The sequence below is a fragment of the Bufo bufo genome, chromosome 2 (assembly GCF_905171765.1).
Source record: "Bufo bufo chromosome 2, aBufBuf1.1, whole genome shotgun sequence".
Lineage (NCBI taxonomy): Eukaryota > Metazoa > Chordata > Amphibia > Anura > Bufonidae > Bufo > Bufo bufo.
This window is the reverse complement of record NC_053390.1, coordinates 101,770,851-101,794,121: the sequence shown is the minus strand read 5'-3', so window position 1 is coordinate 101,794,121 and position 23,271 is coordinate 101,770,851. Positions and strand designations below refer to the sequence as shown.

General features: G+C 43.1%; 1 long non-coding RNA gene across 1 annotated transcript; it reads right to left on the bottom strand.

The window, feature by feature from the left end:
• Positions 1-296: 296 nt before the first annotated feature.
• LOC120991630 lies at positions 297-22,425 on the bottom strand. The gene is made up of 4 exons (XR_005776740.1): positions 22,415-22,425; positions 16,334-16,338; positions 15,772-15,776; positions 297-418 (listed from the first exon to the last, which is right to left on the bottom strand). It is a non-coding gene; the product is annotated as an uncharacterized LOC120991630 (long non-coding RNA).
• Between the last annotated feature and the right edge of the window lie 846 nt (positions 22,426-23,271).

Genomic DNA, 23,271 nt, shown 5'->3' with positions numbered 1-23,271 from the left:
TCACACATAAAGTGACACTGGTCAGATTTGCAAAAAATAGCCCGGTCCTTAAGGGGTTGTCCGGGATTGGAAAAATTGGAGTATGTGTACAACAATGCCCTAAATGTTACAATCGTGCCTGTCCTACCTTTACCAGACATTTCTAATGCCCAGTTTTCAAATCTCCAACTCTCAGCTGGAAGTGCTGTGTTTCCAAGACTCAGTGATGTACCAGGTCCCTTTCTGCCGAGCGAGGCTTCATTTTCCACTTCGCAGGGAGCCCAGTGACGTCACCCTCAGCCACATGAATTATTATTGGAGCCATGTAGAAATGGTGAAAATACCTAAAAACATATGGGGGGACCTTGATTCAGCTGTTAATAGTAAGTACACTTTAAAAAATATATAATAATTTGATCCCGGACAACCCCTTTAATGTCTATACAGTCCTGGAAGGAGATTTTTGTGAAAAATTGAAAGAAGAGGAATTCCACACCGGCTATATATGCCAAAGAGTATGATAATTGCTTAAAAAAAAATCACTACATATTTTTTAAATTTAGAGATGAGCGAATCGATTCTAACAAATCAATTTGTATCATTAGAAGAGATTCTTCATCTTTGGGGGGCTGTCTCTACAGGTGAAGAAGTGTCCAACTTTGGCAAGATTGACTGTACATTTAGCCCTGCCCTGACAAGTTCCTGGTCCTCTGATTAACAAAGGCAGAAGCTCGGCTTAAGAGCTGTGACTGTGCAGGAGCTGCTCTGGCCCTGTCAATCTTGCAGAAGGTGGGAGCTTCATACCAGTGACGGATCAGCCTTCACAACTAGATGGTTCTATTTAATGCCATAGCCACATGCTTTCTGTCAAATTGGTTACTGGGGCTCTGCCCTGTTCTTTAGTACAATATTATTTAATAAAGTGATTTATTGTTTTATTTTACTGAGTTAATAGGCAGTGATATTTACTAAGAGAGATTTGCCTATTTACTCCACTGTTTCCTGTGAATTTGGTTCCATAAAATTCAAACATAAATAAGAACCATTCATTCAATAATCATCCAAAGATAAGCCAAACTGTGAGTCCTTGTTGACCCAGCACAAATTAGGTGACTAATAAACATCATGGCTAAGGTGTGGAGGAGGTGGGCTGCTGTTCTTTTTTTCAATCTAGTAAGCCCACTCCTGAGAAACTTCATTATTTATAGCTGCTTTCTTCCAGCTCAGCCTACAGACATTCAATCAGAATCTTCCCTCTGGATCGCACCTTTTAGCTAAAATCTTGGGAACTAATGTGAATGCTTTTTTCCCCTCGGGGCAAATCCTGCGGACAGTTTCCTGCCTGGTGGTGGTTTGGTGCCCTTGCTATTGTTGGTGTAATTGGTGCAAGACAGGTCCACTGATCTGGGTGCAGACGACGGACCACAATGATGGGGCCAGTTTTATAATCAATAACATTTCTTTACTGGCATTAACGGTGGCAAAGTTCATATAGACATCCTCACAGCAGTAGGCATGGTTTTATCATGCATGAACTAGCAGAACTTACACGTCTTGTAGTGGTTCCCATTCTTACAGTTCTAAAGGCTGCAAATATGGGCCTACTTGTTATCTCTCTGCATCACTCACCCAGTGTATTCTTTTCTTTCTCATTGATCCAGCCTCAGGAGAGCAACATCTCTCTTTTTCTATCTCTCTCAAAACCTCTTCTTCTCAAAACACAGCACTATGAAAACCCAACTGCAGAGCGTAGACCCTTAGCAGTGCTATATATTCGTTTTTTAGAATATTTGTCATTTTTTTCCATCTGAAGTCATGATTCCTCCCTGCTTAAGTTGCTTGTGGGCCAGAAGCAGGGAGGAATCATGTTTTCAGATGGAAAAAATGACGAATATTAGAAAAACTAATATATAGCACTATATTCTATAGTGCTATATATTAGTTTTTGACCCACGCCTGTATTGATCGCGCAATATTCGCATATTACGCGATCATTACCTTGCCGATTTCAAGTAAAAAAAAAAAAGAATGTAGAATATAACGAATATTCTAATTTGCAAATATTCTACAAAATATTGGCAAAATATCACAAATTCTAATATGACCCCTGCCGCTCATCACTAATGACTAGAGATCAGCAAAGTTTTTAAAAATTCGATTTGCCCGATTCGCCGAAGTTTGCCAAGAAATTTGATTCATTAATTTGTCTCGAATCGCTATAAATCAGGTATACCCATATGTCACGGTGGGAGAGGGAATGTGTGGAACGGGCTGCTGCAATGAGCCTGCTCCACATACAGGACTATCAGTTACAGCAGTGGCCCCATGACACAGTAGGGAGGGTGTCAGCAGCAGCAGCAGTGATGTACACAACGATATATGACACTTGCCTGAGGCACTCACTAAAATATAAGATTAACTCTGAATGTCGGTGCACTAAAACGTGACGCACATGGCGATATATTACACCTGCCTTTAATACTGAGGCACAGTGACTGTACATCTCCAAGCAGAGAGACCGATGTGGCCCCAAAGCACTGACCCACCAGAGGAGTAGTAAAACCCTCAAATTCAATATAAGCTTCTGCCAGCAAACTGCCTGCAACTGCTTAAGCCGGTGTCCCTACCTTGTTAACCGCCAACAGCGTAATTGTTGACTCCTGCTAGATTCTATCTAATGCCATAAAGAAATATATAGAGAAAACAGAGGGTGTGCCACAATCCCCACAATCTGTCAGCCTCCCTCAAATTGAAGAGGTAAGCCCTGCCATTCTAAAAATTCATTTAAAAAGATCTGGATTGTCTTGCCACGTGACCAGCATAGTTTTTTTTTGGGCAGTACAGTGTCACAGATGAAAAAGGTGTAATACTACAAACTGACTGACCACACATTGTAATCACAGGGAACGACCTGTTTAAAACGTAGCCTTTAATCTAATTTAGATATAAAATAACAAAAACTCCCACAAAACATACATAGAAAAGAACAAAAAGAAGATATATCCTTGATGACATGGAAGATGATACTTGTGATCGTCCAGAATAATACGGGTCAGAGATGGACGGTATGGACAGAGGTGGAGTCTAATCTGTCCCTATTCCTGGCCCTGGGCTAAGTAGCCCTGCCTGAAAACGGAATAGCCGCCCTGATAAGGACGATCCCGTATTCTGGAACCTCCTTGTAACACCTGAATAGACCCTGTAATCCTGATGGTTCCCTACTGTGGGGTCTGCTCTAGGCACACAAAACAAAAAAACAAGTATAGATAACCAGTAAAGAGAGCAGCGAACCAGCCACATTCATAGATGCTCAGTGGTGTGGGTGGAAGGCCGCCATCAATAGATATGTCATAAAGGATGCACAGGCAGCCCAGGATATGGCTATCTGTGACTGTGCATCATCATAAGGACGAAATCACTGTGCAGACCCCACACACCACTATCGATGTACGACGTCAAAACACAATGAGTCGCCGTTCACATTTGTACATATCAGTGTATACTAAAGATATGTATACACGTACGGCACCAGAAGCACTACATATATCAGTATGCAATCAGGTGCCAGTGTCCCAACGCGTTTCACCCTGATTGATATTCGGGTTCCTCAGGGGTCATATATCAAAGTACAATGCTGTTGTTTGGCATCAAAGAGAGGTAACCAAACCGGTGGTAGGGTCCTCAATTATGATAACACCTTTTGACCATATCATTCACTGGTCGCCTTACGTTCAATCACCCAGTAGCTTTACGTGATCAAACACAGGGACCAAAACAGGGGGCATATGGAATACGTCCGCCAGTGTGGATATATGTCCACATAGATATCCTGGCGTAAGTGATTACCACAGAAATAGTGGTCAAAGTGACAACCACCTACAAACAGTCACAAATGTGTGATGCCAAGTGTGATGTCATGGCCAACAGGTAAAAAGATACTACTTGCGTGCCCAGATGCGGTCACAGGTGGCCCAGGCTGTCTGTGGAGATGATCGTATATCCGCTGTCACTCTAGCCATAGCCCGCATATACAAGATGGTGGTGCCTCACTGGTCCTGTGTGACCACACATTGGACATAGTTTTAGGTTATGCATTTAAATTTTTTTCATATGCAGTGGCCCGAAGGGTGAGGTGGAGAGGATGAGATTGGTGGCTGAAGTGAGAATGGAAGTGGTAGTTCTTACAGTGACAGTCTTGCTTCAGCATGCCCTGGGCCATGCACACAGTGAAGGGATGTGAAAACGCTTTTTTCCCCTCGGGGGCACATCCTAGGGACAGTTTTCTTCCTGGAGGTGGTTTCGGGTGCTCTTGATGTTGTTGGTGTAATAGGTGCAAGGCAGCTCCACTGGATCTGGGTGCAGACGATGGTCCACAATGATAAGGCCAGTTTTATAATCTATAACATTCCTTTACTGGCAATAAGTGTGGCAAAGTTCAATTAGACATCCTCACAACTCACATACTAATCCCTGTCAGAGTACAAGATTTATTGTTTTATTTTAGTGTCTTATAGGCAGTGATATTTACTTAGAGTGAGTCGTCTACTTACTCCACTGTTTCCCGTGAATTTGGTTCCATAAAATAAACAAACATAAATAAGAACAATTTATTCAATAACCATGCAAAGATAAGCCAAACTGTGAGTCCTTGTTGACCCAGCACAAGTTGTGTGACTAAATCCCAAAAATAAACATGATAGGCTGCTGTTCTGTTTTTCAATCCAGTCAGCCGCTCCTGAGAAACTATGTTATTGATAGCCGCTCTCTTCCCTCTCAGCCTGCAGACATTCAATCAGGATCTTCCCTCTGGATTGCACCTTTTAGCCAAAATCTTAGGAACTAATGCGAGGCTTCAGATGACCCCACCCAAAAATGGAAGGGGCGGGGATATAGAGGAAAAAAGATCCACACCAAAGTCCTCACAATGTGTCATCCTCCCTCAAATTGAGGAGGGAAGCCCTGCCATTCTTAAAATTCATAAAAAAAAAAAATCTGGATTGTCTTGCCACGTGACCAGCATACCCATGTTAATTTTTTTGGCAGTGCAGTGTCACATATGTTTGTAGGTGTAATACTACAAACTGACTGACCACACATTGGACACAGTTTTAGGCTATGCATTTTAAATGTTTCCATATGCAGTGGCCCGCAGGGGAGGGGTGAGGTGGAGAGGATGGGAGTGCTTCAGCATGCCCTGGGCGAATGCTTTCTTCCCCTTGGGACACATCCTGGTGAACGTTTTCTGCCTGGTGGTCATTTGGGGTACCCTTGATGTTGTTGGTGTAATGGGTGCAAGGCAGGTCCACTGGATCTGGGTGCAGATAACGGTCCACAATGATGAGGCCAATTTTACAGATGTAGACAGCACCAAAATCTGTGGGATAGCTCACCATCCCAACTGTGTAACTCAACACCACCTTTAAGATTTAGAAGCTTTACACTGAATTAAACGAAGTGAGATACTTTAGTAGGATAACGCATCAGGTTTGACTTTAATGCAGGCTACATCTGTATACTCAATAACAGTTCTTTACTAGCAATAAGGGTGTCAAAGTTCATAAAGGCATCCTCACAGCAGTAGGCATGGTTTTATCATGGATGGACTAGCAGAACTTACATGTCTTGCAGTGCTTCCAGTTCTTACAGTTCTACAGGCTAAAATATGGGCCTAGTTGTTATCTCACTCATCCAGTGTATTCCTTACTCTCTCCCTCGTTGATCCAGCCACAGGAGAGCATACCTCTCTTTTTCTATCTCTTTCAATCTCTCTTCTTTTCAAAACACAGCACTATGAATACCCAACTGCAGAGTGTAGTCCCTTAGCAGATCTGCAACGTTCCCCCATTCTAAGCCTGGGTGCGTGAGCTACCTATTCTACCAGAGAATTGTGCTATGGAGTAAAAAAGCTTTACCCAGGTTATCTCCACAGATTTTTTCACACACCTTCTCTCAATGGCTGATATGCTCCAATATAATCCTCAATTGCCTCCTCAGAGGCTGGTTTAAGTTTCACTCTAGTTCCCTTTTTACTAGCTGGTTTCTCTCCAGGACTGCTTCAAGCTTCCCCTTCTCTCTCTTTCTGTTATCCACTACCCACACCAAGCTGTAGCTACCCCTCCAGATGGTGTAGCAGCCTCACCTAGCAACTGTCTCCCATTGCCAATGAACTCCTTTTGCAGGCTGTTGAAGCAAAACACAGCATACATATAATTAACCCCTTATGCAGCGGGTCACTGGCACACTGCACCTATTATTACATGTTTTCTCCCTAAGGTTTTGGTGAGTTGATTTTGATTTCAGTGGTGAAATTCTCAGCCCATGAAAAATAAATGTGCACTTTGTACATGTTGTGAATTCCTAGAACTGCATTTCCCTTAATAATCATATGTTGTGTTGTCATAGTTAAACAGCCACAGATATCACTATCACAAAATGTATACATGGCTTCGAGTTACTTTCAGACTAAATAAACGAAGGAGCTGGATGAGTCAAGTAGGCTGCAACATTAACTTTTGCATGGAAACATACACACTCAGTCCCCTACAAGCCATGAGTGTGCATTTTCATATGAGCTTCTGGCAATCTCTCAAAAAGACTGAAAAGCATGTTATGATGCACTGGCATGCTCACAAGTCCTCTTCTCAGCTGGAAAAACTGTACTTAGCAAAAGTTATGCCAAGAATTTCACCGTGCAAAGTATAAACCAGTATTCTTCTACCTGTGGTTCAACTATAGTTCCCAGCCTGTGGTTGTCACCGCATGCTGAGAGTTGTAGTTTTAAAACAGTTTGAGAGCAAATTGTTGGGGACTTCTGGTATAGGCCATTGCACAAGTAAATTGTACATTAGGTGAAGTTAAAAAAAGCATAGACTATTATATACATAATTGCATATGAAATCAAGACATAAAATAATTCATTTAATAGTTTCTTAAACTATTACTGGGGATGGATATTGCTAAGTAGGATCCTATACAGGTTTTTGTTATGGGGCTCCATAATAACAATTGATTAATTTGTCACAAATCGCTATAAGGCCCCTTTCACACGAGCGAGTTTGCCGCGCGGGTGCAATGCGTGACGTGAACGCATTGCACCCACACTGAATCCTGACCCATTCATTTCAATGGGTCCGTGTACATGAGCATGTTTTTTCACACATCGGTTCTGCGTTGCGTGAAAATCGCAGCATGTTCTATATTCTGCGTTTTTCACGCAACGCAGGCCCTATAGAAATGAATGGGGCTGCGTGAAAATCGCATTGCATCCGCAAGCAAGTGCGGGTGCGATGCATTTTTTTCACTGATGGTTGCTAGGAGAAGTTGTTTGTAAACCTCCAGTTTTTTATCACGCGCCTGAAAAACGCATCAAAACGCATTGCACCTGCGTGGAAAAAACTGAACAACTGAACGCAATCGCAGACAAAACTGACTGAACTTGCTTTCAAAATAGTGCGAGTTTCACTGAACGCACCCTGAACGCATCCGGACCTAATCCGTCACGCTCGTGTGAAAGGGGCATAAATCAGGTATACCCAGGCCATGCTGCGGTGAAGAACTGCATGGTCAATTAGCCCGCAGCTGTCTTTCATTTAATAATGAAGACCTCGCTGTATAGTCCTTCTTCATTGTTAATGGCCGTGCGGCACCTTTAAACAGGGGTTGTTGCTGGTATGGGGATTGGCTGGTTAGGTGGGGCCACAATATGCATATTATTGCTGTTCTTGCCTGCAATCTCCTGCAGGTTATTTGACAGTAAACACAGAATATTAATCAGCTCTGACATACCCACTACTCCAGCCCCAGCGATCTCCTGCCCTACAGATGAGAGCCAATTTTCTGCCACCTGCTTTTCTTCCTTTTCCACATCATCTAATAACCCTACTCAGAGAAAAATCTACCCTGTAAAGCAATTTTTTTTATTAAGTTCTAAGCTATCTTGCACTGTCTTGTATCAAGTGAAGGAGAAAGGTAAAGAAGGACACATCTATACAGTAAAACCAAAAAAGGGGTTTAGTCAGCACATACCAAACCGCAGAAGCACATTGCTATGGCAGGGAACAACATTGAAAGACAGAAACATGCAATGCGACAATTAACTGCAATATAGAGTACAAAATTGCATAATAATAACAAGTGCTACACTATAAGTGCGAGATACTTGGCAAATCGTTTTGTACAAAATTATTTGAGCCCGTCTGCCGAGCGTCAAGGCGATCTCTGTTAGACGGGTTCCTACGCTAAATTCTACCTGTTAGGTGCCATGACGGCTACCATACACTTCAGGGAGTGTAGGTTCCACATTCCTACGCTAAATTTTACCTGTTAGGTGCCATGACGGCTACCATACACTTCAGGGAGTGTAGGTTACACAGCAGGCCCACTCCACGACATCACCGGCGCCAAATGGCTACCAAGGACTGCAGTGAGAGTCCACAAACTATCCCACTCCTGGTGCCATGGCTTCAGTGAGTGAGGGGGAACAGGCCTGACTATGTACTAACACTAATTAAAATCAGCCTATAGGACTGTGTCAGATTGAGGTTCTCATGGCCCAAAAGAGTAAAATATTCTAGAGGCCTAACTCCCTATTAGCAATTAAGTTTAATAGATTTTAAAAGAAATAGACCCTGGCCACAGTGACAAGTGATTGGCTCCAAAGGCAGTTACTGTAAATTTATTTTATTTTTTTCCTGGATGTTTGGGACCCATTAAAGGGATTCTGTCACCTCTCATAACCCAAATTCGGATTTTAAACCAGTCATGCTCCACAGCTTACCTTGAATCGGCTGTGCTGTTCTATATTGTAATCCGTCCAGTAGTTTTGCAGAAAAACGACTTTTATAATTATGCAAATTAACCCTGTAGGTGCCCAGAGGGGCGTTATGTTCCCCTTTGTGTGCCCAGTAACGCCCCTCTTACAGTCCCCAAAACGCCTTCCTCCAGAATCCCTAACCGCCCACAGCGTCTCATCCCTCTCCTCCCCTTCCCTGACGGCCGAACGAAGTCTCGCGCAGACGCAGTACCCACTGAGGGCTGCGCCAGTGCGATTTGCTGGAGACTGAGGGCAGGAGCTTCATCGTCGTCACTGGGCATGCGCCGAGCCCAGTGACGTCCGATGCTCGCTCTTCCCTCAGTCTCCAGCAAATCGCACTGGCGCAGCCCTCAGTGGGTACTGCGTCTGCGCGAGACTTCGCTTAGCCGTCAGGGAGGGGGGGGAGAGTGAGGAGACGCTGTGGGCGGTTAGGGATTCTGGAGGAAGGCGTTTTGGGCACTGTAAGAGGGGCGTTACTGGGCACACTAAGGGGAACATAACGCCCCTCTGGGCACCTTCAGGATTAATTTGCATAATTATAAAAGTCGTTTTTCTGCAAAACTACTGGACGGATTACAATATAGAACAGCACAGCCGATTCAAGGTAAGCTGTGTAGCATGACTGGTTTAAAATCTGAATTTGTGTTATGAGAGGTGACAGAATCCCTTTAAGGTATCAGAACCCAGCCTCACAGCAGGGTCCTCTGGAACTCTGGTGGTCCAGACCCTGCAACTGTAAGTTTTACTCTGAAATACTGCATTTTCAGAGAAAACAAGGAGCCAAGCATAAGAAGTGGTGTCCGCTGGGCTAAGCTTGACTGAATGGTCTCTTCCTGTACACAAATATGGAGAGACCTGTCAATCAAGCCATGCCTTGTGGTTCTGCTTGTGTCTGACTCTTTTCAAAACTGTGTTTTCTCTGGTTATCCATAAACCATAGATGTTTGCAATGAAGGAGCCTATGGCTGGTTCAGGCTGCTGGTGGTTAGGACATTATGAATTTACCAACAGGTTCCCTTTAAGAAGATAAACAGCAAATCACTCTTCTCTGTGTGTGTTTATGAGAGGCTGAAAGCTTTTACCAGGGAAGTATATACATCTGTATGCCAATACCATTCACTGCTTGAGGTGGGAGTGAAATTCTTTATGACATTTTTTGCCCAGACCAATAGTTCATCCCACTCACTGACATTTCAGAACACTGCTCTTAAGTCTACTTGCCAGTTCTTGTTTGCAGCCTCTACTCATCATAACAACATTTTCTGTTCTGATTAAATGCACATGAAATACAACATTCACAATTGTTATGCAATCCGCAAATTGTGGATCCGCAGACATGGATAACAGCAAAATTGCGGAACGGTTGCGGGCTCATTCATGCGGTTGTCTGAATGAGCCCTTAGGGGCAGAGGTGACTAGGAGCAGCACAACATATGTGCAGGGTCGGCTCGCCTGAATATAGATGCTCAAAAGCATAGGTAGGTTTAGAGTAGGACCTGCCTGACTGAGACCACCTTGGCGTTGGTAGGTGGGCAGAGATGTGTTTTGTACAAAATATATTGGCTGAGAGTCTCAGATTTTATCATATCACAGTGAGGGCTTAGTCCATATATAATGTTTGCATCTATTGTGTTAGTGTATTATTTTCCATGATTTTTTAGGATCACACCATAACATAAAATGTCAAACCATGTCAAAAAATATATTTTTAAAGAACCTATAGACTTTCATCTGCCAGATCTATGCCAAAAAGTGTACTTTTCACATTTATTCGGCTTGTACAAAACAGTACATACCTTTGTCTTAACTATTCATTTTATGTGTGCCTTTAGGCATGATATCAAAAAATTCTCCAGATGTGGTTCCACCCAGACATCTCAACTAGGGTGTATTCTCATGTGTTGAATGATACCTGCAGTGTGCCACATGGCCGATAGCCATGTAACAAAACCGTGATAACCCAGTTTATCTTCATGATAATTGCTGATCCATGCAATGCAAAATCCTGTCTGAACAAACCCCAAGGCACAGTGTACTTTGACACAGTTTGTGATGCATTTCTTTCAGCCAGGATCGGATCATAAATCTAGGGATAAAATACGGTAAGTGAAGGTTTTTTTCAATTATTATTTTTTTTTAGCCAACCGGTAATTCCCCTTAACCTCCAAAAATAATAAAAAATATAACATAATAAGGGACAGATTTATAAAAACTGGTGCAAAGGAAAACTGGCTTATTTACCCATATCAACCAATCAGAGTTCAAATTTCATTTTTCAAGGCTCCTTTTGAAAATGAAAGGTGGAATCTGATTGGTTGCTATGGGCAACTAAACCAATTTTCCTTTGCACCAATTTTGATAAATTCCCCACATCCCTATAATGCTGTGAGTTCAGAACAGTTAAAACCATGTTTGGGTTGTGAGAAAAATCGATGGATAACATGGTTGGAACTAGTAATGAGCAAAGTATTCATAAATTCGATATGGTTGCTTTGCCGAATTTTACCAAAAAATCTGCTTTGTGACAAAACGGATTTCTTTGCAAGTAGTGGTTGCAATGTCATTGTACCCCTCAGATGCCATGTTCATACACGATCACTACATCTGATATTAATAACAGAGTGTAACTTGCGGTCCACACGGGCACACACGCTCGTGTGCACAAGCCCTTAGAAAGATGGATGTCCATTAGCAGTAGTGATGGATGAGCATTGGCCGGGACGTTTCGCGAACTGGCACACTAAACATATGGGACATAGTGGGCAAGTCCAAACTGCAATGAATTTATTATACACACAGATAAAATAAAAAAAAATAAAAAAAGTCCAGATCCTCGATCCAACGCTTGATAATATTAGGGCGATGATCGCTTGCAGAATTCACAGTGCACTGTTAATCATCACGATTATGTCCATTCTTTTGGAATCGGGGTCATATCTTGATTTTCAAAATATGACCCCGATTCCAAAAGAATGGACATTATCGTGATGATTAACAGTGCACTGTGAATTCTGCAAGCGATCATCGCCCTAATATTATCGAGCGTTGGATCGAGGATCTGGACTAACAAATATCGAAAGTCCTAGTCCCGTCTGCCTGCTACGTCATCTCCGGAAGCATCAATCACCTTCTAAATACACGTGGGACGCCGACTGAAAAACAGCTGGGACGCCGATGTTCAGCCGGCCCTGGAAAGCTTCACGATACCGTTGAGCAGCCGGGACAAGGAAAGGTAAGCCCACAGAAGTAAGTTATCATTACCGGTTTTAAGATTCAGATGACCAGCGAACAATACTTCATAAAAGGACACAATTACATCTAAAGTGATATCAACAAATTGCCATTCTGGTTATACCACTGACCCCACCGCAATTGTGAGATATTTTGTCCTCATTGTTGCTACAAAGGATACAACTAATGATTTTATATCCATTCTACAACCTAACCAATAACCGTGGACATATCTGAGGACGCCAAGTTCTAATAGGAGCCAGTTGCTGGTTATATGGTATTAATGGTGTATAATACACTGCTCAAAAAAATAAAGGGAACACAAAAATAACACATCCTAGATCTGAATTACTTAAATATTTTTCTGAAATACTTTATTCTTTACATAGTTGAATTTGCTGACAACAAACCACACAAAAATTAAAGGTCTGGATTTGGAGTCACACTCAAAATTAAAGTGGAAAAACACACTACAGGCTGATCCAACTTTAAAGTAATGTCCTTAAAACAAGTCAAAATGAGGCTCAGTAGTGTGTGTGGCCTCCACGTGCCTGTATGACCTCCCTACAATGCCTGTGCATGCTCCTGATGAGGTGGCAGACGGTCTCCTGAGGGATCTCCTCCCAGACCTGGACTAAAGCATCTGCCAACTCCTGGACAGTCTGTGGTGCAACGTGACGTTGGTGGATAGAGCGAGACATGATGTCCCAGATGTGCTCAATTGGATTCAGGTCTGGGGAACGGGCGGGCCAGTCCATAGTATCAATGCCTTCGTCTTGCAGGAACTGCTGACACATTACAGCCACATGGGGTCTAGCATTGTCTTGCATTAGGAGGAACCCAGGGCCAACCGCACCAGCATCTGGTCTCACAGGGGGTCTGAGTATCTCATCTCGGTACCTAATGGCAGTCAGGCTACCTCTGGCGAGCACATGGAGGGCTGTGCGGCCCTCCAAAGAATTGCCACCCCACACCATTACTGACCCAATGCCAAACCGGTCATGCTGGAGGATGTTGCAGGCAGCAGAACGTTCTCCACGGCGTCTCCAGACTCTGTCACATCTGTCACATGTGCTCAGTGTGAACCTGCTTTCATCTGTGAAGAGCACAGGGCAAATGCCAAACATCCTGCACGGTGTTGGGCTGTAAGCACAACCCCCACCTGTGGACGTCGGGCCCTCATATCACCCTCATGGAGTCTGTTTCTGACCGTTTGAGCAGACACATGCACATTTGTGGCCTGCTGGAGGTCATTTTGCAGGGCTCTGGCAGTGCTCCTCCTGTTCCTCCTTGCACAAAGGCAGAGGTAGCGGTCCTGCTGCTGGGTTGTTGCCCTCCTACGGCCTCCTCCACGTCTCCTGATGTACTGGCCTGTCTCCTGGTAGCGCGTCCATGCTCTGGACACTACGCTGACAGACACAGCAAACCTTCTTGCCACAGCTCGCATTGATGTGCCATCCTGGATAAGCTGCACTACCTGAGCCACTTGTGTGGGTTGTAGACTCCGTCTCATGCTACCACTAGAGTGAAAGCACCGCCAGCATTCAAAAGTGACCAAAACATCAGCCAGGAAGCATAGGAACTGAGAAGTGGTCTGTGGTTACCACCTGCAGAACCACTCCTTTATTGGGGGTGTCTTGCTAATTGCCTATAATTTCCACCTGTTGTCTATCCCATTTGCACAACAGCATGTGAAATTGATTGTCACTCAGTGTTGCTTCCTAAGTGGACAGTTTGATTTCACAGAAGTGTGATTGACTTGGAGTTACATTGTGTTGTTTAAGTGTTCCCTTTATTTTTTTGAGCAGTGTATTTTATGTTGCAAATTCCACTGAGCTAGCTGCTGGATACTTACCGCAACATTGTGCAATACTCTGCATTTCCAGCCACCTTTTATCCATTGTTATTAACATTTTAACATTATACTTTTTATTTTTATTTTTATTTTAATTTTATTTTATCTGTGTGTATAATAAATTCATTGCAGTTCATTGCAAGTCCAGCCCACTATGTCTCATATGTTTAGTGTGCCAGTCTTCTAGTATCAGTTATTTTATGCATTTTTTGAAGGGTGAATCATTACAGATCTGAGCACCTTTCCGTGATTGTGAGGAGGTGAGCTATTTCCCTTCTAACTCTATATGAACAGTGACATACCAGAGGGGGATCATTGGCAAAAAGGATGTATTTTAATCAGGGCCATTTTTATGCGTCTTAAAGAGAAACTCTCAAAAATGTACCCAGCTGGAGCCTAGAAAAAAATTATTTTAGGCCACGGAAGTACAGGCCCCAAAATTTAGGCATTCACCTAACAGAAAAGAACTTGTGATGATGTGGCTGGAAGCAGGGCCGGTGCAAGGATTTTTGCCGCCCTAGGCAAGATAAAAATTACCCCCCCCCCTTATCAGATGATCTGCCCATATCATGACATCACATATGTTCCACCCCTTTCTCAGCATTTAAATTAAAAGAACTGCTATGTTTCCCTTAGGGTTAATCAAGCTTCTTGTAGCTGTCTCCCTGACAGCCGCTAGAGGTGCTTCCGCGATTCTCACTGTGAAAATTACAGTGGGAAGACGCGGAACATAGTTTTGAATGCGTGCGCATGCGCATTCGCAGCTGAGAGGAGGATCGGGGAGAAGAGTTCCCAGTGCCGGCGCTGGAGAAAGGTAAGTGGCTGAAGAGGTTTTAACCCCTTCAGCCCAGTGGGAGGGGGACACGAGGGTGCCCCACTCCTAACAACTATATAGTGCCAGGAAAATGAGTTTAGTACTTTAACACCAGTACTGCACAGTGTCTTTTCTCTGCAGGAACAGGCTATAGACACCAGTACCACTACATTAAACTGTAGTGGTTCTGGGACTATAGTGTCCTTTTAGGCTCCATTCACACGTCCGCAATTTCGTTCTGCATTTTGCGGAACGGAATTGCGGACCCATTCATTCCTATGGGGCAGCACGATGTGCTGCCCGGACACGGAATTGCGGATCTGCACTTCCGAGTCCGCAAAAAAATAGAACATGTACTATTCTTGTCCGCAATTGCGGACAAGAACAGGCATATTCTATTAGTGCCGGCAATGTGCGATCCGCAAAATGTGGAACGCACATTGCCGCTTTCCGTGTTTTGCGGATCCGCGGCTCCGTGTATCCGCAAAACACGTTGCGGACGTGTGAATGGAGCCTTAATGTGAGGTAAATTAGTTTCCAATGTAGTATTAATAACTAAACAATTAAATAATAAACATATTGCATTGTCTACTTACCACCAGGACAATAAGATGATCTGGTCTCTGGTTGCAGTCTGGCTTTTGGTCTGGCTCTGGGGACTCCCTTGTCACTCTCTTCTCCCCCCCTCCTCCCTTGTCACTCTCTTCTCCCCCCCCTCCTCCCTTGTCACTCTCTTCTCCCCCCCTCCTCCCTTGTCACTCTCTTCACCCCCTCCTCCCTTGTCACTCTCTTCTTCCCCCCTCCACCCTTGTCACTCTCTTCTTCCCCCCTCCTCCCTTGTCACTCTCTTCTTCCCCCCTCCTCCCTTGTCACTCTCTTCTCCCCCCTCCTCCCTTGTAGAGATGTCGCGAACATAAAATTTTCCGTTCACGAACGGCGAAGCGAATTTCCGCAAATGTTCGCGAACGGGCGAACCGGGCGAACCGCCATAGACTTCAATAGGCAGGCAAATTTTAAAACCCACAGGGACTCTTTCTGGCCACAATAGTGATGGAAAAGTTGTTTCAAGGGGACTAACACCTGGACTGTGGCATGCCGGAGGGGGATCCATGGCAAAACTCCCATGGAAAATTACGTAGTTGATGCAGATTCGGGTTTTAATCCATAAAGGGCATAAATCACCTAACATTCCTAAATTGTTTGGAATAACGTGCTTTAAAACATCAGGTATGATGTTGTATCGATCAGGTAGTGTAAGGGTTACGCCTGCTTCACAGTGACAGACCAAACTATGACAGACCAAACTCCCCATTTAACGCACCGCAAACAACCCCAAACAATCCATTTGCACAACCGCAAACTCCCCATTTGCACAAGGTTGGATACCAAGCTAGCCATGTCCCGTTCCTTGTCCTCACTGACGTCATTGAAGGTCTCTTCCTCCACCCAGCCACATACAACATCAAGGGTCCCCGAAAGGTGACAACAAGCCCACTGGGACGCCTGCTGTGGTTGGTCTTCCACCTCCTCAAAGCCACCTTCCTCCTCTGACTCCTCTTCTTCAGTCTCCTCTCTCTGCGTTGCCGCATGTCCAGCAATCGACGACGACAAGGCTGCTTCTGGTGGTGATGGTGACCACAACTCTTCCTCTTCATGCTCATCTACGGCCTGATCCAGCACTCTTCGCAGGGCACGCTCCAGAAAAAACGCATATGGGATGAGGTTGATGATGTTGCCTTGGGTTTGACTGACCAGGTTTGTCACCTCCGCAAAAGGACGCATGAGCCTACAGCCATTGTGCATGAGCGTTCAGTAACGCGGCCAAAAAATACCCAGCTCCGCAGAGGCTGTCCTCTTTTTTTTTAATTAAAAAAATCTGTTCTTACCAGTTTAATCTCTGTTTTGTCCCCTATCAGGGGCCGGTGTGGTGTGTGGAATAGATTTTAGGAACCGAGAGATGGAAAAGGATGCTTGGTCACTCCTCTTACTTCCAATTCGGGGCACTGCGCGTGCGCCATGCAATTTATTGTGCTACCAGATATGAGTGGTATGTTAAGTAGTACTATTCCAATCAGTTTAATCCCTGTTACGTCCCCTATCAGGGGACGTGTATGGAATAGCTTTTAGGAACCGGGAGATGGAAAACGATGCTTGGTCGGTCCTCTTACTTCCAATTTGGGGCACTGCGCGTGCGCTGTGCAATGTACTGTGCTACCAGATATGAGTGGTATGTTAAGTAGTACTATTCCTATCAGTTTAATCCCTGTTGCGTCCCCTATCAGGGGACGTGTATGGAATAGCTTTTAGGAACCGGGAGATGGAAAAAGATGCTTGGTCGGTCCTCTTACTTCCAATCTGGGCCACTGCGCGTGCGCCGTGCAATTTACTGTGATACCAGATATGAGTGGTATGTTAAGTAGTACTATTCCTACCAGTTTAATCCCTGTTACGTCCCCTATCAGGGGACGTGTATGGAATAGCTTTTAGGAACCGAGAGATGGAAAAAGATGCTTGGTTGATCCTCTTACTTCAAATTTGGGGCACTGTGAGTGCGCTGTGCAATTTACTGTGCTACCAGATATGAGTGGTATGATAAGTAGTAATATTCCTATCAGTTTAATCCCTGTTACGTCCCCTATCAGGGGACGTGTATGGAGTCGATTTTAGGAACCGAGAGATGGAAAAAGATGCTTGGTTGGTCCTCTTACTTCCAATTTGGGGCACTGCGCGTGCGCCGTGCAATGTACTGTGCAATCCCAATATGAGTGGTATGTTAAGTAGTACTATTCCTATCAGTTTAATCCCCTGATAGGGGATGTGTATTGAATAGAGTTTAGACAACTGCAAAGAGTTGTCAATAGTTGACACACTCATGACATAAATTTTTTTCCTCTATGCGTCAATCTTGGTGTAGTGATGACTGTGCTCGTGCGCACGTTTGGGAGATTGCAGTCGAAGCCGATTTTTCAAAGCCTATGGTCATGCTGACAGTGACAGTTAAGTGACCCAGAAAACAATGATTCTGCAGTGTGGGCGCATTGTTGGCCTAGTAGGCTTTAATGATGACCTTAGTTGATCACAAAGAAAATTAATTTTTTTTCAATGCAATATTATTCAGCCGATCGCTTTTGGTCTGTTCAAAATGAAGCAACGACCTTATTTCATCTGGGGTGTGCCAACATTGCCATTGCCAACACACTCATAGAGGTGATCGCTTCATTGTGATACGCAAGCTCCTTCACCAGAAGGTAACGATCACGAAGGGGGATTGACACATGTATGTGCCTTTTTTTTTGTTTTGTTTTTGCAGCCACAGTGCAGCACCAGAGGCCAGAAAAATTAGGCATGTACACATGCCTGAAAAATTAGGTATTGTTGCAGCCGCTATTGATGTTTTCCAGGCAGAAAGTGCACTAAAACATTGCGGCTTGAACCCTAGTTTGTGGCGGAGAAGTCACGCAAGTCATCCGGCATTCAGAGATAAAATACAGCAGCGTGTGGACCATTTTATAGCCCAAGTCATCTCATCAGGCCTTTCTTAGTCAAATGCATCCCCAACTGTCAGTCCCTTCACGATCCATGCCTCATTCATCTTAATAAAGGTGAGGTAAGCTAGACTTTTTTGACCTAGGCGGTATCTCGCAGGCCTCAATTAATATTTGTTCGAAGCAGTTACAGTATATCAATTTCCGCAATCAATATTTTGTGGCAGCAGGTATATCAAACCCCTAATCAGTATTTTGTGGAAGCAGGTATATCGCAGGCCTCAATCAATATTTGTTGGAAGCAGGTATATCAATCTCCTTAATCACTATTTTGTGGAAGCAAGGATATCACAGCCCTCAATCAGTATTTTGTGGAAGCAGGTATATCAATCCCCTTAATCAGTATTTTGTGGAAGCAGGTACAGTCTTGTGAAAAAATTAGGACACCCTTTGAAAGCATGTGGTTTTTTGTAACATTTTTAATAAATGGTTATTTCATCTCCGTTTCAACAATACAGAGAGATTAAAGTAATCCGACTAAACAAAGAAAACTGAAGAAAAGTCTTTTCAAGATCTTCTGTAAATGTCATTCTACAAAAATGCCTATTCTAACTGAGGAAAAAGATAGGACACCCTTGCCCCTAATAGCGAGTGTTACCTCCTTTGGCTGAAATAACTGCAGTGAGACGGTTCTTGTAGCCATCTACCAGTCTTCGACATCGGTCTGAGGAAATTTTACCCCACTCCTCAATGCAGAACTTTTTCAGCTGTGAGATGTTTGAGGGGTTTCTTGCACGTACAGCCCTTTTCAAGTCACCCCACAGCATCTCAATGGGATTCAAATCTGGACTTTGACTTGGCCATTCCAGGACTCTCCATTTCTTCATTTTCAGCCAATCTTTGGTTGATTTACTAGTATGTTTTGGGTCATTGTCATGTTGCATGGTCCAGTTTCGCTTCAGCTTTAATTTTCTAACTGATGGTCTCACATGTTCTTCAAGCACCTTCTGATACACAGTAGAATTCATCGTGGATTCTATGATGGTGAGCTGACCAGGTCCTGCTGCAGCAAAGCAGCCCCAAACCATGACACTTCCACCTCCATGCTTCACAGTTGGTATGAGGTTCTTTTCTTGGAATGCTGTGTTTGGTTTACGCCAAACATGTCCTCTGCTGTTGTGTCCAAATAATTCAATTTTGGACTCATCTGTCCAAAGAACATTATTCCAGAAGTCCTGGTCTTTGTCAACTTTATCGCTGGCAAATGTCAGTCTGGCCTCGATGTTTCTCTTGGAAAGCAAAGGTTTCCTCCTTGCACACCTCCCATGCAAGTTAAACTTGTACAGTCTCTTTCTGATTGTAGAGGCATGTACTTCTACATCAACAGTAGCCAGAGCCTGCTGTAGTTCTCGAGATGACACTTTAGGGTTTTTGGATACCTCTTTTAGCATCTTGCGGTCTGCTCTTGGGGTGAACTTGCTGGGGCGACCAGTCCTGGGCATGTTGGCAGTTGTTTTGAAAGCCCTCCACTTGTAGACTATCTTCCGGACAGTGGAATGGCTGATTTCAAAATCTTTTGAGATCTTTTTAAATCCCTTCCCAGACTCATAGGCTGCTACAATCTTTTTTCTGAAGTCCTCTGACAGCTCTTTTGCTCTCACCATGGTGCTCACTCTCACTTCAACAGTCAGGAGCACACCAAACTAAATGTCTGAGGTTTAAATAGGGCAAGCCTCATTCAACATGCAGAGTAACGATCTACTAATTATGTGCACCTGGTGTGATATACCTGTGTGAGATCTGAGCCAATTTAAGAGGGAATACATGTGAGGGTGTCCTATCTTTTTCCTCAGTTAGAATAGGCATTTTTGTAGAATGACATTTACAGAAGATCTTGAAAAGACTTTTCTTCAGTTTTCTTTGTTTAGTTGGATTACTTTAATCTCTCTGTATTGTTGAAACGGAGATGAAATAACCATTTATTAAAAATGTTACAAAAAACCACATGCTTTCAAAGGGTGTCCTAATTTTTTCACATGACTGTATATCGCAGACCTCGATCAATATTTTGAGGAAGCAGGTATATCAAACCCTTTATTCAGTATTTTGTGAAAGCAGGTATCTTGCAGGCCTCCATCAATATTTTTTGGGAGCAGATATATCAATCTCCTTAATCTGTATTTTCTGGAAGCAGGTATATCGCAGGCCTCAATCAATATTTTGTGAAAGCAGGTATATCAAACCCCTTAAACAGTATTTTGTGGAAGCAGGTATCTCGCAGGCCTCAATTTATATTTGTTTGAAGCAGTTACAGTATATCAATTTCCGCAATCAATATTTTGTGGCAGCAGGTATATCAAACCCCTAATCAGTATTTTGTGGAGGAAGCTATATCGCAGGCCTCAATCAATATTTTGTGGAAGCAGGTATATCAAACCCCTTAATCAGTATTTTGTGAAAGCAGGGAGCTCGCAGGCCTCAATCAATATTTGGTGGAAGCAGGTATATCAATCTCCTTAATCAGTATTTTGTGGAAGCAGATATATCGTAGGCCTCAATCAATATTTTGCAGAAACAGTTATATTAATTTCCTTAATCAGTATTTTGTGGAAGCAGGTATCTCGCAGTGCTCATTCGATATTTTTTGGAATCAGGTACAGTATATCAATCCCCTCAATCAAAATTTTGCGGAAGCAGGTATATCAAACCCCTAATCAGTATTTTGTGGAAGCAGTTATCTCGCAGGCCTCAATCAATATTTGTTCGAAGCAGGTATATCAATCTCCTTAATCACTATTTTGTGGAAGCAGGGATATCACAGCCCTCATTCATTTTTTTGTGGAAGCAGGTATTTTAATCCCCTTAATCAGTATTTTGTGGAAGCAGGTATATCGCAGGCCTCAATCAATATTTTGTGGAAGCAGGTATATCAAACCCCTTAATCAGTATTTTGTGGAAGCAGTTATCTCGCAGGCCTCAATCAATATTTGTTGGAAGCAGGTATATCAATCTCCTTAATCACTATTTTGTGGAAGCAGGGATATCACAGCCCTCAATCATTTTTTTGTGGAAGCAGGTATTTTAATCCCCTTAATCAGTATTTTGTGGAAGCAGGTATATCACAGGCCTCAATCAATATTTTGTGGAAGCAGGTATATCGAACCCCTTAATTCGTGTTTTGTGGAAGCAGGTATCTCGCAGGTTTCAATCAATATTTGGTGAATACAGGTATATCAATCCCCTTAATCAGTATTTTGTGGAAGCAGGTATCTCGCAGGTCTCAATCAATATTTGGTGGAAACAGGTATATCAATCCCCTTAATCTGTATTTTGTGAAAGCAGGTATATCGCAGGCCTCAATCAATATTTTGTGGAAGCAGGTATATCAATCCACTTAATCAGTATTTTGTGGAAGTAGGAATATCGCAGGCCTCAATCAATATTTTGTGGAAGCAAGTATATCAAACCCCTTAATCAGTATTTTGTGGAAGCAGGTATCTCGCAGGTCTTAATCAATATTTGTTGGAAGCAGGTATATCAATCCCCTCAATCAGTATTTTGTGGAAGCAGGTATCTCGCAGGTCTTAATCAATATTTGTTGGAAGCAGGTATATCAATCCTCTTAATCAGTATTTTGTGGAAGCAAGTACATCGCAGGCCTCATTCAATATTTTAAGGAAGTAGGTATATCAAACCCCTTAATCAGTATTTTGTGGAAGCAGTTATATCGCACCCCTCAATTAATATTTGGTGGAAGCAGGTTTATCGAACCCCTTATTCATTATTTTAAGGATGCAGGTATATCACACCCCTCAATTATTTTTTTGGCCAGAAACAGTTAAATTTCACCACTCTTTTTATTTTATTTGGGGCAACAGGTTTATCGCAGCTTTCAATCAATATTATGTGGAAGAAGGTATAACACGCCCCTCAATCAGTTTTTTTGAGGGGAACAAGTATATCACACTCGTTATTGAGTAGCTGCAGGCACTGAGGAGATAAATGCTGGGCAAAGGAGCTGGCAGACTAGAGGAGTTCTGCAGAGCATGGCACAAGAACAGTTAGGGGGAAGATCCTGTGTGTATCAGCAGTGTCATTGTACAGCTGAGACTTGTAGTCCTACACATATAACGTGCTGCTGAGTATCCCAGCAGGCAGACATGTCACTCAGGGCAGACTTATTCACTCATTTTGCAGAGCAGGTGGAGGGGCAGAGATTGTTGTTATTGCAGATAAACAAAGGGCCAGAAGAGAACCAGGGAAATGAGGAAATATAGGTTTTTTTTTGGGCTAAAACTTGCTTAGCTAAGGGTACTTTCACACTAACATTAGAAGAATCCAGCAGGCAGATCCGTAAATCCGTATGCAAACAGAGATCAATTGTTTCTGGATCCGGATGCAGATCCGTCTGACAAATGCATTGAAATACAGGATCCACCTCTCCGGTGTCATCCGGAAAAACTGATCATTTTTTTTTCTTCACATTTTTAAGGGTCTGAGACCGGAAAACTGGATCAATCAATGCGCCAATTTCCTGAACACTTGGTACCGGATCCGGCATTAATACATTTAAATGGAAATTAATGCCGGATCAGGCATTCCAGCAATGCATATTTTCTCCGGCCAAATACCGTAAAAGGGACGGAACGGAAGAAATCCTGAATCTGCATACTGAATGGATTGCTTTCCATTCAGAATGCATTAGGACAAAACTGATGCGTTTTTTTCTGGTATTGAGCCCCTATGACAGAACTCAATACCGGGAAACTTTAACGCTAGTGTGAAAGTTGCCTTAGTTATTATATATTACTACCCATCAGATTTACAGTGCTCTATATACATAACTCGGACAACCCCTTTAAAGATACAGGAGGTTTATGTGTATCTGAGAGAACTGTATATACTGTATGTTATGATCAAGTAGAGGAAAAAATTATGGGGTCACTTTGTAATTTGTATTTCTGAAATAAATACCTTTAGAAGTCTCTAATTGGAAATTATTTTGCAGCTAAAGAAAGTCCTTAATCTTTTAACTGAATTCACTTACATGTACATCATTTGTGTTAAAGGGGTTATTCCATGATTATTGTAAAAA